The sequence below is a fragment of the Mustela nivalis genome (assembly GCF_964662115.1).
Source record: "Mustela nivalis genome assembly, chromosome: 6".
NCBI classification, from domain to species: Eukaryota; Metazoa; Chordata; class Mammalia; order Carnivora; family Mustelidae; genus Mustela; species Mustela nivalis.
In genome coordinates, this window is record NC_139025.1 from 124360761 (window position 1) to 124372809 (window position 12049).

The 12049-nt window shown below is 38.6% G+C and overlaps 1 long non-coding RNA gene across 1 annotated transcript in view; it reads left to right on the top strand.

Moving 5' to 3' along the window:
• The first annotated feature begins 2471 nt into the window (after positions 1–2471).
• LOC309867603 overlaps positions 2472–12049 on the top strand; it is a 45727-nt gene continuing 36149 nt past the window's right edge. Inside the window, exon 1 of the long non-coding RNA XR_014313264.1 lies at positions 2472–2622. This is a non-coding gene — a long non-coding RNA (uncharacterized lncRNA). The remainder of the gene's footprint in view (positions 2623–12049) is intronic.

Genomic DNA, 12049 nt, shown 5'->3' on the forward strand with positions numbered 1-12049 from the left:
GGTCCTGGGCTCTTTTTTTTTGGGAGGTTTTTGATCACTGCTTCAATCTCGTTACAAGATATGGGGCTATTCAAGTTGTCAATTTCTTCCTGGTTCAATTTTGGTAGTTTATAGTTTTCCAGAAATGCATCCATTTCATCTAGGTTGCTAAGCTTATTGGCATATAACTGTTGATAATAACTTCTGATGATTGTTTCTACTTCTTTGGTATTAGTTGTGATATCTCCCTTTTCATTCATAATTTTATGAACTTGGACTTTCTCTCTTTTCTTTTGGATTAGTGTGGCCAATGGTTTATTGATCTTATTGATTCTTTAAAAAAATCAGCTTCTAGTTTCATTGATACGTTCTACTGTATCTCTGGTTTTTACCTCATTGATCTCAGCTCTAATCTTGACGATTTCCCTTCTTGTGTGTGGAGTTGGTTTGATTTGTTGTTGATTCTCCAATTCTTTAAGGTGTAGAGACAGCTGCTGTGTTCTGGATTTTTCAGTTTTTTTGAGGGAGGCTTGGATGATGGCTATGTATTTCCCACTTAGGACTGCCTTTGTTGTATCCCATAGGTTTTGGACTGAAGTGTCTTTATTCTCATTGGTTTCCATGAATTGTTTCAGTTCTTCTTTGATCTCCTGGTTGATCCAAGCATTCTTAAGCAAGGTGGTCTTTAGCTTCCAGGTGTTTGAGTTCCTTCCAAACTTTTCCTTGTGATTGAGCTCCAGTTTCAAAGCATTGTGATCTGAGAATATGCAGGAAATAATCTTAGTCTTTTGGTATCGGTTGAGTCCTGATTTGTGACCCAGTACGTGGTCTATTCTGGAGAAGGTTCCATGTGCACTTGAGAAGAATGAGTATTCTGTTGTTTTAGGGTGGAATGTTCTGTATATATCTATGAGGTCCATCTGGCCCTATATGTCATTCAATGCTCTTATTTCTTTATTGATTTTCTTCTTCAATGATATGTCTTTTTCTGAGAGAGGCGTGTTAAGATCTCCTACTATTAATGTATTCATATCAAAATGATTCTTTTTCTTGATTAACAGTTTTCTTATGTAATTGGCTGCTCTCATATTGGGAGCATAGATATTTACAATTGTTAGATCATCTTGGTGGATACTCCCTTTAAGAATGATGTAGTGTCCTTCTCTATCTCTGACTACAGTCTTCAGTTTAAAATCTAATTTATCTGATATGAGAATCTGTACCCTAGCCTTCTTTTGAGGCCCATTGGCATGAAAGATGCTTCTCCATCCCTTCACTTCCAGTCTGGGTGTATATTAGGTTCAAAATGGGTCTCTTGTAGGCAACATATGGATGGGTCTTGTCATTTTATCCGATCTGCAATCCTTTGCCATTTTATGGGCGCATTTAGGCCATTCACATCGAGAGGGATTATTGATAGATTTTTTTTTGACATCGTGTTACCTTTGAAGTCTTTCTTTCTGTAGATTGTCTCTATATTTATTTTCAATGCTATTCTTAGGATTTTTCCTCTTTTATAGACCCCCCCCCTTAATATTTACTGCAGTGTTGGCTTGGTGGTTGCACAGACTTTTAAGCCTTGCTGGTCTTGGAAACTCTTTATCTCTCTTTCCATTTTGAATGTCAGTCTTGCTGGATAAAGTATTCTTGGCTGCATGTTCTTTTCATTTAATGCCCTGAATATGTCTTGCCAGCCCTTTCTGTATTGCCAGGTCTCTGTGGACAGGTCTGACGTTATTCTGATGGGCTTTCCTCTGTAGGTAAGGAGCCTCTTTGTCTTAGTGGCTTTCAAGAGATTATACCTACAATTATGATTCCTCAATTTGACTATCAGGTGCCTTGATTTGTTTTGGAATCTAAAATCTTGGGTGGAGACCTTTCAGCCTCTAGTACATGAACGGTGGTTCCATTCATGAGATTGGGAAATTTTTCATGAAGAAGTCATTCCACTATATCTTCTAGACTTCTTTCTTTCTCCTCCCCTTCAGGGATTCCAATAATTCTGATGTTGGAACGTTTCATGGCATCATTTATTTCCCTGATTCTGTTTTCCTGGTTTCTAAGCTGTTTGTTCTAGGCTTCCTCCTGATCCTTTCTCTTTATCTGTTTGTCCTCCAGATCACTAATTCTATCTTCTGTCTCAGTTACCCAAGTTTTGAGAGAATTTAGATTAGATTGGAACTCATTGAGAGCATTGTGAAGCTCATCCCTGGTAGCTTTCAGCTCAGCCCTAACATTGTGAACATCCTGTCTGGTCGCTTTCAGTTTGGCCCTAATCAATTCCATTTGGTCATCCATGGCTTTCTCCAACCTAGCTATTGCCTGGATAATTGTTAGCCTGAATTCTCTTTCTGACATATTGTCTATGTTGATAGCCATTAGCTCTGCTGCAGAAGGTGCATCCTCTGTGTTTTTTCTTCTCTTGGGCATTCCTCCTCCTAGTCATTTTGGTGAGAGATGTAGCTGGATGTATCGACCGTGGTGCAGTCAAGGTGCACCCTGGAACACTTCTGAGTAATCAGGATTCCCCACCCAAATGAGAGACAAAAGAAAAGAAAAAGAAAAAAGAGAAAGAGAGAATGAGAGAGAGACAGGAAAGAAAGGGAAGATGAAAGAGAAGTTTCAGCCCAAATGGGCCCCAAGGTAAGATTTATGAAGTAGACAAACAAAAAGACTGATAAAAGTATATGACTCAAGAAAAAAATATATATATATACAAATAAAGGAAGAATCTCATCAAAAAGAACCCCAAGTATAAGATTTATATACTATCAGGACAAACACAAAAACACAAAAATAGTGGTGGAAGAAAAAGGTGAGAGAGTGGTTATAAATTCTCAGTGTGGGCAAGGAAGGTTGTTTTGATTCTTCCTGTATGTATCTTGATATCTTTGTTAAAGGACTCAACTTTCCTAAAATAAAGGGGGATTAAAAATTGTTTTGCCTATAGGGGTAATATTGACTGGGGAAAAGGGATTACTTTGAAGTTTAACTCTATATGGATATTAGAAATAAAAATAAAAAGGAATAAACTAGACTAAACTAAACTAAAATTAAAAAAATAAATTATGCTGAGTGAAATAAGTCAAGCAGAGAGAGTCAACTATCATATGGTTTCTCTTATTTGTGAAGCATAACAAATATCATGGAGGACAAGGGGTGTTAGAGAGGAGAAGGGAGTTGGGGGAAATTGGAAGAGGAGGTGAATCATGAGAGACTATGGACTCTGAAAAGCAATCTGAGGGTTTGAAGTGGTGGGGGGGGGGAGGTTGGGGTACCAGGTGGTGGGTATTATAGAGGGCACGGATTGCATGGAGCACTGGTTGTGATGAAAAAATAATGAATACTGTTTTTCCGAAAATAAATAAATAAATTTAATTAAAAAAAAAGAAATTCATTTAAATGCATGCATATTTATATTATATATTTTATATATACATATGTGTATATGCATATAAAGCAATACCATCTCAAAATGTAATCTAGCAATAATTTAGGAGATTTTTCATGTTTTCATACTAATTTTTCAAAATTGATATGTATTTTACAATAAAAGTACATCTTAATACAAAAAAAAAAGATTCAAAAAATAGAAATGTAAAAGAAAAACACAGGTGTATGTATCAAAATTTCAAATTAGAAGGTTATTACGGAATTTGATGTACTGGACAGCTCACTGTGATGGTAAATAAGTTAAAAAATTACCTATATATATATATATATAAAATGAACCAGAATAGTGGGAATGAGTTAAAAATAAAAGTGTCCTATGAAGTAGTGGTGGTTGTTCTCTTCCAGCCTTTTTTTTTTTTTTCTTTCTTGGTTTGTTTTCTTGTGGAGGGGCCTGCTACATGGGTTTTCAGTCAATGATGTTCCCTGAGTTAAGTCCTCCCGCCCCACCTCAAGGGGGTGGTCTCTGAGGAAACTGAGAAAACTGAGGAACTGCTTTTGTTCTCTGGCCATTTTTATGTTTGTTCACTTTTTTTGTTTTTTTCTCTCACCTTGACGGCTTTTAATCGTTTTTGTAGTTTTAGAGGAAAACAAACTGCACCCTGACCTCCCTCTCAGAGAGAAGCCTCAGTCTGGCTCAGTCTGGCTGCAAATGAGTTCCCCCTTTGCTGCTGGCAGAGCAGGTTCCAATTCGTGATCCCTGGGGACACAGGATCTTTTGCTTGTACCCAATACCATGGCAGCGGCGGCTGTCTGGGAGCTCCAGACAGCCAAATAGGTTCCAAGCAGCGATTGCACACTGAACTTTTCCCGCTGGCCTGGGCTGGGAATGCCTGGTCTTTCTGGGTCTAAGAGCACCCGGCTTGCACGCACCTCTTTCAGGGTCGCACGCACATATCAGGCACTGAGAATGGGGTGCAGATCCGAAAGCACCAGGCTGGGCATTTGTGCACCTCTGTCAGGGGAGAGATTGGGGCGTGCGTCTTAGGCTCTGAAACAATGGCACGGGTCCAAGGTACAGGTTGAAAAGGCTCCTCCTCCTACTTCCCCACCATCTTGTCCTAATTTTAGCCATTCTAACTGGTGTTAGATGATATCTCATTGTGGTTTTGATTTGTATTTTCCTGAAGCTAGTGATGTTGAACATTATTTCAGTCTGTGAGCCATTTGTATGTCTTCTTTGGAGAAATGTCTGTTCATGTCTTCTGACCATTTCTTCACTGGATTATTTTTTGGGAAGTGTTGAGTTTGAAAATTTCTTTATAGATCTTGGATACTAGCTCTTTATATGATGTGTCATTTGCAAATAACTTCTCCCATTTCACAGGCTGACTTTTAGACTTATTGAATGCTCCCTTTAGTGCAGAAGCTTTTTATTTTGATGAGGTCCCAAAGGTTCATTTTTTTAAATTTATTTTTTATTTATTTTCAGCATAACAGTATTCATTATTTTTGCATCACACCCAGTGCTCCATGCAATCCGTGCCCTCTATAATACCCACCACCTGGTACCCCAACCTCCCACCCCCCGCCCCTATTTTTTTGCTTTTCTTTCCTTTGCCTTTAGAGGCATGTCTTGAAAGAAGTTGCTGCAGTCGGGGTCAAAGAGAATACTGTCTCTGTTCTCCTCTAGTTTTTTTTTTTTTAAGTTTTATTTATTTTTTAACTTCTTTTCAGTGTTCCAGAACAGTGTTCCAGTACACCACACCCAGTGTTCCATGCAATACGTGCCCTCTATAATACACACCACCTCCATTTTGAGTTTAACTTTGTGTATGGTATAAGAGAATGGTTCAATTTCATTCTTCTGCATGTGGTTGTCCAGTTTTCCTAGCAACATTTATTGAAAAGACTTTTTTTTCCCATTGGATATTCTTTCCTGCTTTGTATAAGATTAGTTACCATAGAGTTGAGGATCCATTTCAAGGGTCTCTCTTCTGTTCCACTGATCTATGTGTCTGTTTTTGTGCCAGTGTCATGCTGGCTTGATGATCACAGCAGTGTAATAGAATTTGAAGACAGGCATTGTGATGCTCCCAGCTTTGGTTTTCTTTTTCAACATTATCCTGGCAATTCAGGGTCTTTTCTGGTTCCATACAAATTTTAGGTTTGTTTGTTCCAGCTCTGTGAAAAAGGTCAATGTTATTTTGACAGGGATTGAATCAAATATGTATATTGCTCTGAACAATATTCTTTCAAACTGCGAGCATGGAATAGAATCCAAGAGTACATTAAAAGGATTATTAACCACAACCTAGTGGGATTTATTCCTGGGAAACAAGGGTGGTTCAACATTTGCAAATCCATCAAGGTAACACATGACATTAATAAAAATTATACAAGAATCATATGACCCTCTCACTGATGCAGATAAAGCATTTGACAAAATAGAGCATCCTTTCTTGATTAAAACTCTCCACAGTTTAGGGATAGAGGGAACATACCTCAATATCATAAAAGCCATTTATGAAAAGTCCACAACAAGTATCATTCTTAATGGAGAAAAACTGAAATATTTTCCCCTAAGGTCAGGAACATGACAAGGATGTCCACTCTCACCACTTTTTTTCAACATACTAATAGAAGTCTTAGCCTCAGCAATCAGACAACAAAAAGAAATAAAAGGCATTCAAATTGGGAAAGAAGAAGTCAAACTCTCACTCTTTCCAGATGACAGGATGTTTTGTATGGAAAACTCAAAGACTCCACCCCAAAATTGCTAGAATCCATCCAGCAATTCAGCAATGTGGTAGGACATGAAATCAGTGCACAGAAATCAGTTGAATTTCTATACACTAACAATAAGACTGAAGAAAGAGAAATTAAGGAATCTATTACATTTATGAAAGTACCCCAAACCATAAGAAACCTAGGAATAAACCTAACCAAACCGGTAAAGAATCTGTACTCTAGAAACTACAGAACACTTATGAAAGCAATGGAGAAAGAATCAAAGAGATGGAAAAACCAGTGTTTCATTTTGATTTTCTGTTAAGATGATCAGTCTGTTAATAATAACTGGGGTATTAAGAACCCCTAGTAATATCATATTGTTATCAATTAGTTCCTTTATGCTTATTATTAACTGTTTTATGTATTTGGATGATCCTATCTTGGGTGCAGAGATACATATGGATGTTATATATTTTCTTGGACCGTCCCCTTAATTACTATGTAGTGTCCTTCTCTTCTTTGTTACAGTCTTTGTTTAAAGTCTATTTTATCAAATATAAGTATTGCTACTCCAGCTGACTTTTGACAATCATTTTCATGATGTATGTTTTTCCATTCCCTCACTTGCAGGTGTCTTTAGGTCTAAAATGTGTCTTGTACGAAGCATATCAAGGGGTCTTTTGTTTTGTTTTGTTTTATACTTTCTGTCACTTTATATCTTTTGTTTGAAGCATTTAGTCCATTTACATGCAAAGTAATCATTGATAATATGTATTTATTGAGATTTTATTACTTGTTTTGTGGTTGTTTCTGAAGGTTTTCTCTGATTCTTTTTTATTTTTCTTTCATGGTTTGCTGATTTACTTTAGTGATATATTTGGAATTCTTCCTCTTTTATTTTCTTTGCATTTTTATTTGTGCTTTTTGATATATAGTTACCATTAGGTTTGTATGTAAACTCTTCTTCATATAGCAGTCTATATTAAGTTAGTGGTTGTTTAAGTTTGAGTCCATTCTTATTTCTCTCCTCCCACATATTGTGTGTTCATTGTCATATTTTAAATCCTTTTAGTTACTTTTTTTCTTCCACGTCTTTATTTAGATTCCAGCTTGTTAATACAGTGTATAATATTAGTTTCAACTGTAGGATTTAGTGATTCATCATTTACCTATGACATCCAGAGCACCCTCCTTAGTACCTATTACCCATTTTACACTTTTCCCACACACATCCTCCCCAGCAACCTTCAGTTTATTCTCCATATTTGAGATTCTGTTTCTTGGTTTGTCTTTCTCATTTGTTTCCCCTATGTTTATTTGTTTTGTTTCTTAAAATCCACATATGAGTGAAATCATATGGTAGTTGTCTTTCTCTTGCTGACTTATTTCATTTAGCATAATACTCTTTAGTTCTGTCCATGACATTGCAAATGGCAAAATTTCATTATTTTATGGCCAAGTAATATTCCATTGTACATATATACCACAACTTCTTTATTCATTTATTAGGTTATGGACACTTGGGCTCTTTCCATAGTTTGACTATCACTGTTAATGCTGCTATAATCATTGGGACGCAGGTACCCACTTTGAATCACTATGTTTGTACACTTTGGGTAAATACATAGTAGTGCAATTGCTGGATCTTAGGGTAGTTCTATTTATAACTTTCTGAGGAACTTTCATGCTGTTTTCAAGAGTGGATGCACCAGTTTGCATGCCCCCACTGTAAGTGTTCCTTTTTTTCTGCTTTCTTGCCAACCTCTGTTCTTTTATTTAAACAATGAGGTCCTTGACTGACTTTTTTACAGAAATATTCATTTTTACTGCTTTTGTGTTTCCTACCTTTATACTGATGTGTTTGGTTTCTCCTTTCCACTCAGAGTCCCCTTTAATATTCCTTTCAGGGCCAGTCTCCTTCAGTTTTTGTTTGTCTGATAAACTCTTTACCTCTTCTTGAAACCTGAATGATAATCCTTGTTGGGTAAAGTATTTTGGGCTATAGATATTTGCTATTCAGCACATTGAATATATAATGCCACTCCCTTCTGGCTTGTCAAGTGTTTATTGAAAAATCTACAGCTAGCCTTTAAGTTTTCCCTTGTAAATTATTGTTTTCTTTTGTCTTGTTGCTTTTAAGAGTTTTTTCTTTATCACTATTTTGCCAATTTAATTACAATATATCACCTTTTGTTGATTTTTTTTGGGGGGGGGGGAGCAAAGCAACACTTATTGAGTGATAGGAAAGTGGTAATATTAAGCTCCCAAGGAAGGAGGGGACCTGAAGGGGTTGTCACCAGAGTTTCTAAGTCTAGGGGTTTTTATGGGTTTGTTGGCAGGCTGTTCTAACTTTATTAATCCTTCCTGTACCTATTGTCCAATCAGATTTTTGTCACCTATCTATCATATAGGAAGGGGTGGTAGAGGGTGGGCCCCTTTTCCCTGCTTGCCTGCCTTCCAATTATCCTTCATCATTCCCCTCTCTGAGGAGGTAACCTTAACTGCTGTTAGGGAAGAAGGGTGATGATAGATTGTACTTAATTCTTGTTGGTTGACTTATTGGTTGAGGCAGCAGTCAGGGTTTCTCTTGTCCAGATCTATCAAGGGGTCCCCTGTAGATGTCCAATTTGACTTCCATGTGAGGCTCCATCTGAACCACTACTTTATTCTGGAAGATATAAAGTAGGTTAGGACATTTAAGAGACAAGGCCCAAAGCACAGTGCAAGACTGGGTACAGTCAAGAGTCTGGTGAGAGATAGAGGATGTGAGTAAAAAACAGGCAACAGGCAATTCAGGACTAGTTTGAGGTCCTCTCTAGCTTCAGAGGGATTTCAGATATCTAGGCTTCAACTTCAGGCACTTTGACTGATGTTGGAATTGTTAAGTCACTGTATGCAGGCCTTACCAAACCGGTTCTAACAAGCACTTTGTTTGCAAGGTAAAATAGGAGAAGTTGGTTATTTTGGAGCTGGGAGTTAGGAAGCTCCTTGCAAGAGTAATGAAATTATTAAAGCCCAGAACCTTGGATACTTATTCTGTTATCACTCTGAAGGGACTAGGGGAGCCCAAACCAAGGGATTTACCAGTGACTTTATCACTTCTGAGGTTTTTTCAGTTTTACAGGTGAAGGCCTCAATCCAGTGCATGGGGGTATCTATCCAAACCAGGAGGCCCTATCTAAATTTCTCCTTGTAAAAAGTTTATGGGTCATTATGTCCACCTAAATGTAAAACTTAATGTAGGGTTTTTAGGACCATCCATTGGATAGCAGCTGGTAGGTGAAACCAACAACCTTCTGTTTGGAGCTGTCCTGTAGAGTGGGGAGTATATCCCTGTTCCATTGCTCATTTTCTCAACTGAATAGCAGGGTCTTCTCTGAGTTATGGAGCCATCCCAGACTAGGGGTAGTTAATCTGGTGGCTGATTTTGCTGCAGCATCAGCCAATGTATTTCAGATACTTCATCCATTCCTTTTTTGGTGTCCCTTGCAATATATAACTGCCACTTCTGAGGGTTGATGTATGGCTAGTAGAAGCCATGTGATTTCCTGATGATTTCCATATTGTACCATGGGTGTGTAAAACCAGGAAGACGTATTTGGAGTCAATATATATACGTTGACTCTTTGTCCTTACTAAAGTCTAAAGCTCAGGCTTTAGCTCAGGCCCTCAGCTCAGCCAGTTAACGCTTGACCCTGGTGGGAGAGGGATACTCTCTATTGTTTCATATAAAGATACCACAGCACGTCCAGGCTTTCAGGTGCCCTGTTCAATAAATGAGGTCCCATCAGAAAATAACGTCCATTCTGGATTTTCTACTCTGGCTTCTTTTAAGTCCTTCTGGGCAACATAGGTTTGGGTCAAAACTGTTTACAGTCATGCTCTGCTTTTGTTGATTTTTTTTTAACTTTTTATTTTTTATAAACATATATTTTTATCCCCAGGGGTACAGGTCTGTGAATCACCAGGTTTACACACTTCACAGCACTCACCAAAGCACATACCCTCCCCAATGTCCATAATCCCACCCCCTTCTCCCAAACCCCCTCCCCCCAGCAACCCTCAGTTTGTTTTGTGAGATTAAGAGTCACTTATGGTTTGTCTCCCTCCCAATCCCATCTTGTTTCATTTATACTTCTCCTACCCACTTTTGTTGATTTTGATGAGAGTTCTCTATACCTCTTCATCTTGATGTCTATTTCCTTCCCGAGACTATGGAAGTTTTCAGCTATTCTTTTTTCAACTGCATTTTTTGCCCCCTTTTCTCTCTTTTCTTCTTCTGGGACTCAAATATTATTATATTTGATGGAGCACTGAGTTCCTTAGTTTATACCCTTTTTGTGTAGTTCTTTTTTTTTCCATTCTTTTTCATCTTGAATACTTTTCACTATTCTGTCTTCTAGACCATCAATTCATTTCTCTGCTTCTATACGGATATTCACTTCATCATGTGTGTTTATCATTTCATTTATTGAGCTCATTATATTTGCTACATTAAGCCTTATCTCTGTGTTAAGACTCTTGCTGATGTCTTCTACTCTTTTCACTAGTACAGTGAGTATCCTTATGATCATTGTTCTAAATTCTCTATTTTTCTTTTTTTTTTTTTTTAGATCTTTTCTGTGGCATTGTCTTATTCTTTCGTTTGGTATTAATTTGTCTGCCTCCCTGTGTTTGTTTCTCTGTGTCTTCTGCTCTTGAAAGTAGTGACTTCTTGGGGTACCTAGGTGGATCACTTGGTTAAGGGTCTGACTCTTGATTTTGGCTCAGGTCATGATCTCATGGTCATGAGATGCAGTCCTGAATTAGGTTCCATGCTGGACTGGAGTCTGTTTAAGATTCTCTTTCTCCCTCTCCTTCTGCCCCTCTCTCTGCACTCTTTCTCTGTCTTTAAAAGATAAATATAAAATAATAAAATAAAAAGAAAGTATTTACATCATGAAGATAGGATCGTGCTGTCCTGTGCAGTGCAGTGCCTCCTGTTCACCAGAGCCTGCCACTGCAGGGGAGGATCCCTTGTGTGTCGCTTATGCCCTGCTGCTGTGTCTGAGTCACTTTTCCTTTCAGTGTGGTTTTCTGTACTGACTCCCTTTCATGAGGTGTGCTTGCTCTCTCTGGTGTTAGTTGGACACAGGCAATTCAGTTCTGGGGTAGCATGCCTACAGGGAACTTGAGAGTAGTGCAACGGTGTTAGCAAAATTAATGTTGGCCTACCAGTCCTATGCTAGATCCCCTGAAACTCTGTGTGGATGGGGATTGCATACAAGATATCTAGGAGTATTGATGTGGCACATGACAATAGCTGGGCACCGGTGGCCCCGGTGTGTGGTGGTGGCTAGGGGTGCACAGCTGGGTGCAGCCTATTGGCTGGTACTGTGTGAAGAGGAAGCTGTGCAACCAGCAGCTGGGCAGGGTGCTCATACTGCTTTAACAAAATTTGCCCTGAGCTGACACTATGAGTGTCTGTGAAGCTTTACCAGCAACAGGTTTCTCTGTGTTTATGTTGGGGGTGGGGAAGCAAAATGGCTCCCTTATTTTGAAAGAAGTCCCCCAACAAGCTCCAATATCAGTGTAAAACAAATCTGTCTCCTCTTTACCACCAGTATTGTGTAAACTCCCACTTTGTTGCCTTGCCCTCCCTGAAGGCTGCTATCTCTTTGAGCTATCACTCATCTTCCTGGCTACCCCAGTGGTGAGTCAGCTGACTTTTAAAGCTCTAAGCTCCAAGTCCCACTGATTTTACCAATGCACAGAACTCACCTCCTCTGGTTTTCAAAGCTAAACATTATGGGGATTAGTTTTCCCCATGAGAGCTCCCTGTTGTGAGGGCCCATTTCTCTGCCTTCCTCATGTGCTCCTTCCCTCATCTGAGCCACCCTCCTCCACCTTTCTCACCTTCCTGAACTTTCAGATGTAGCTTCATCTCTATATTAACTGTGTCACTTGT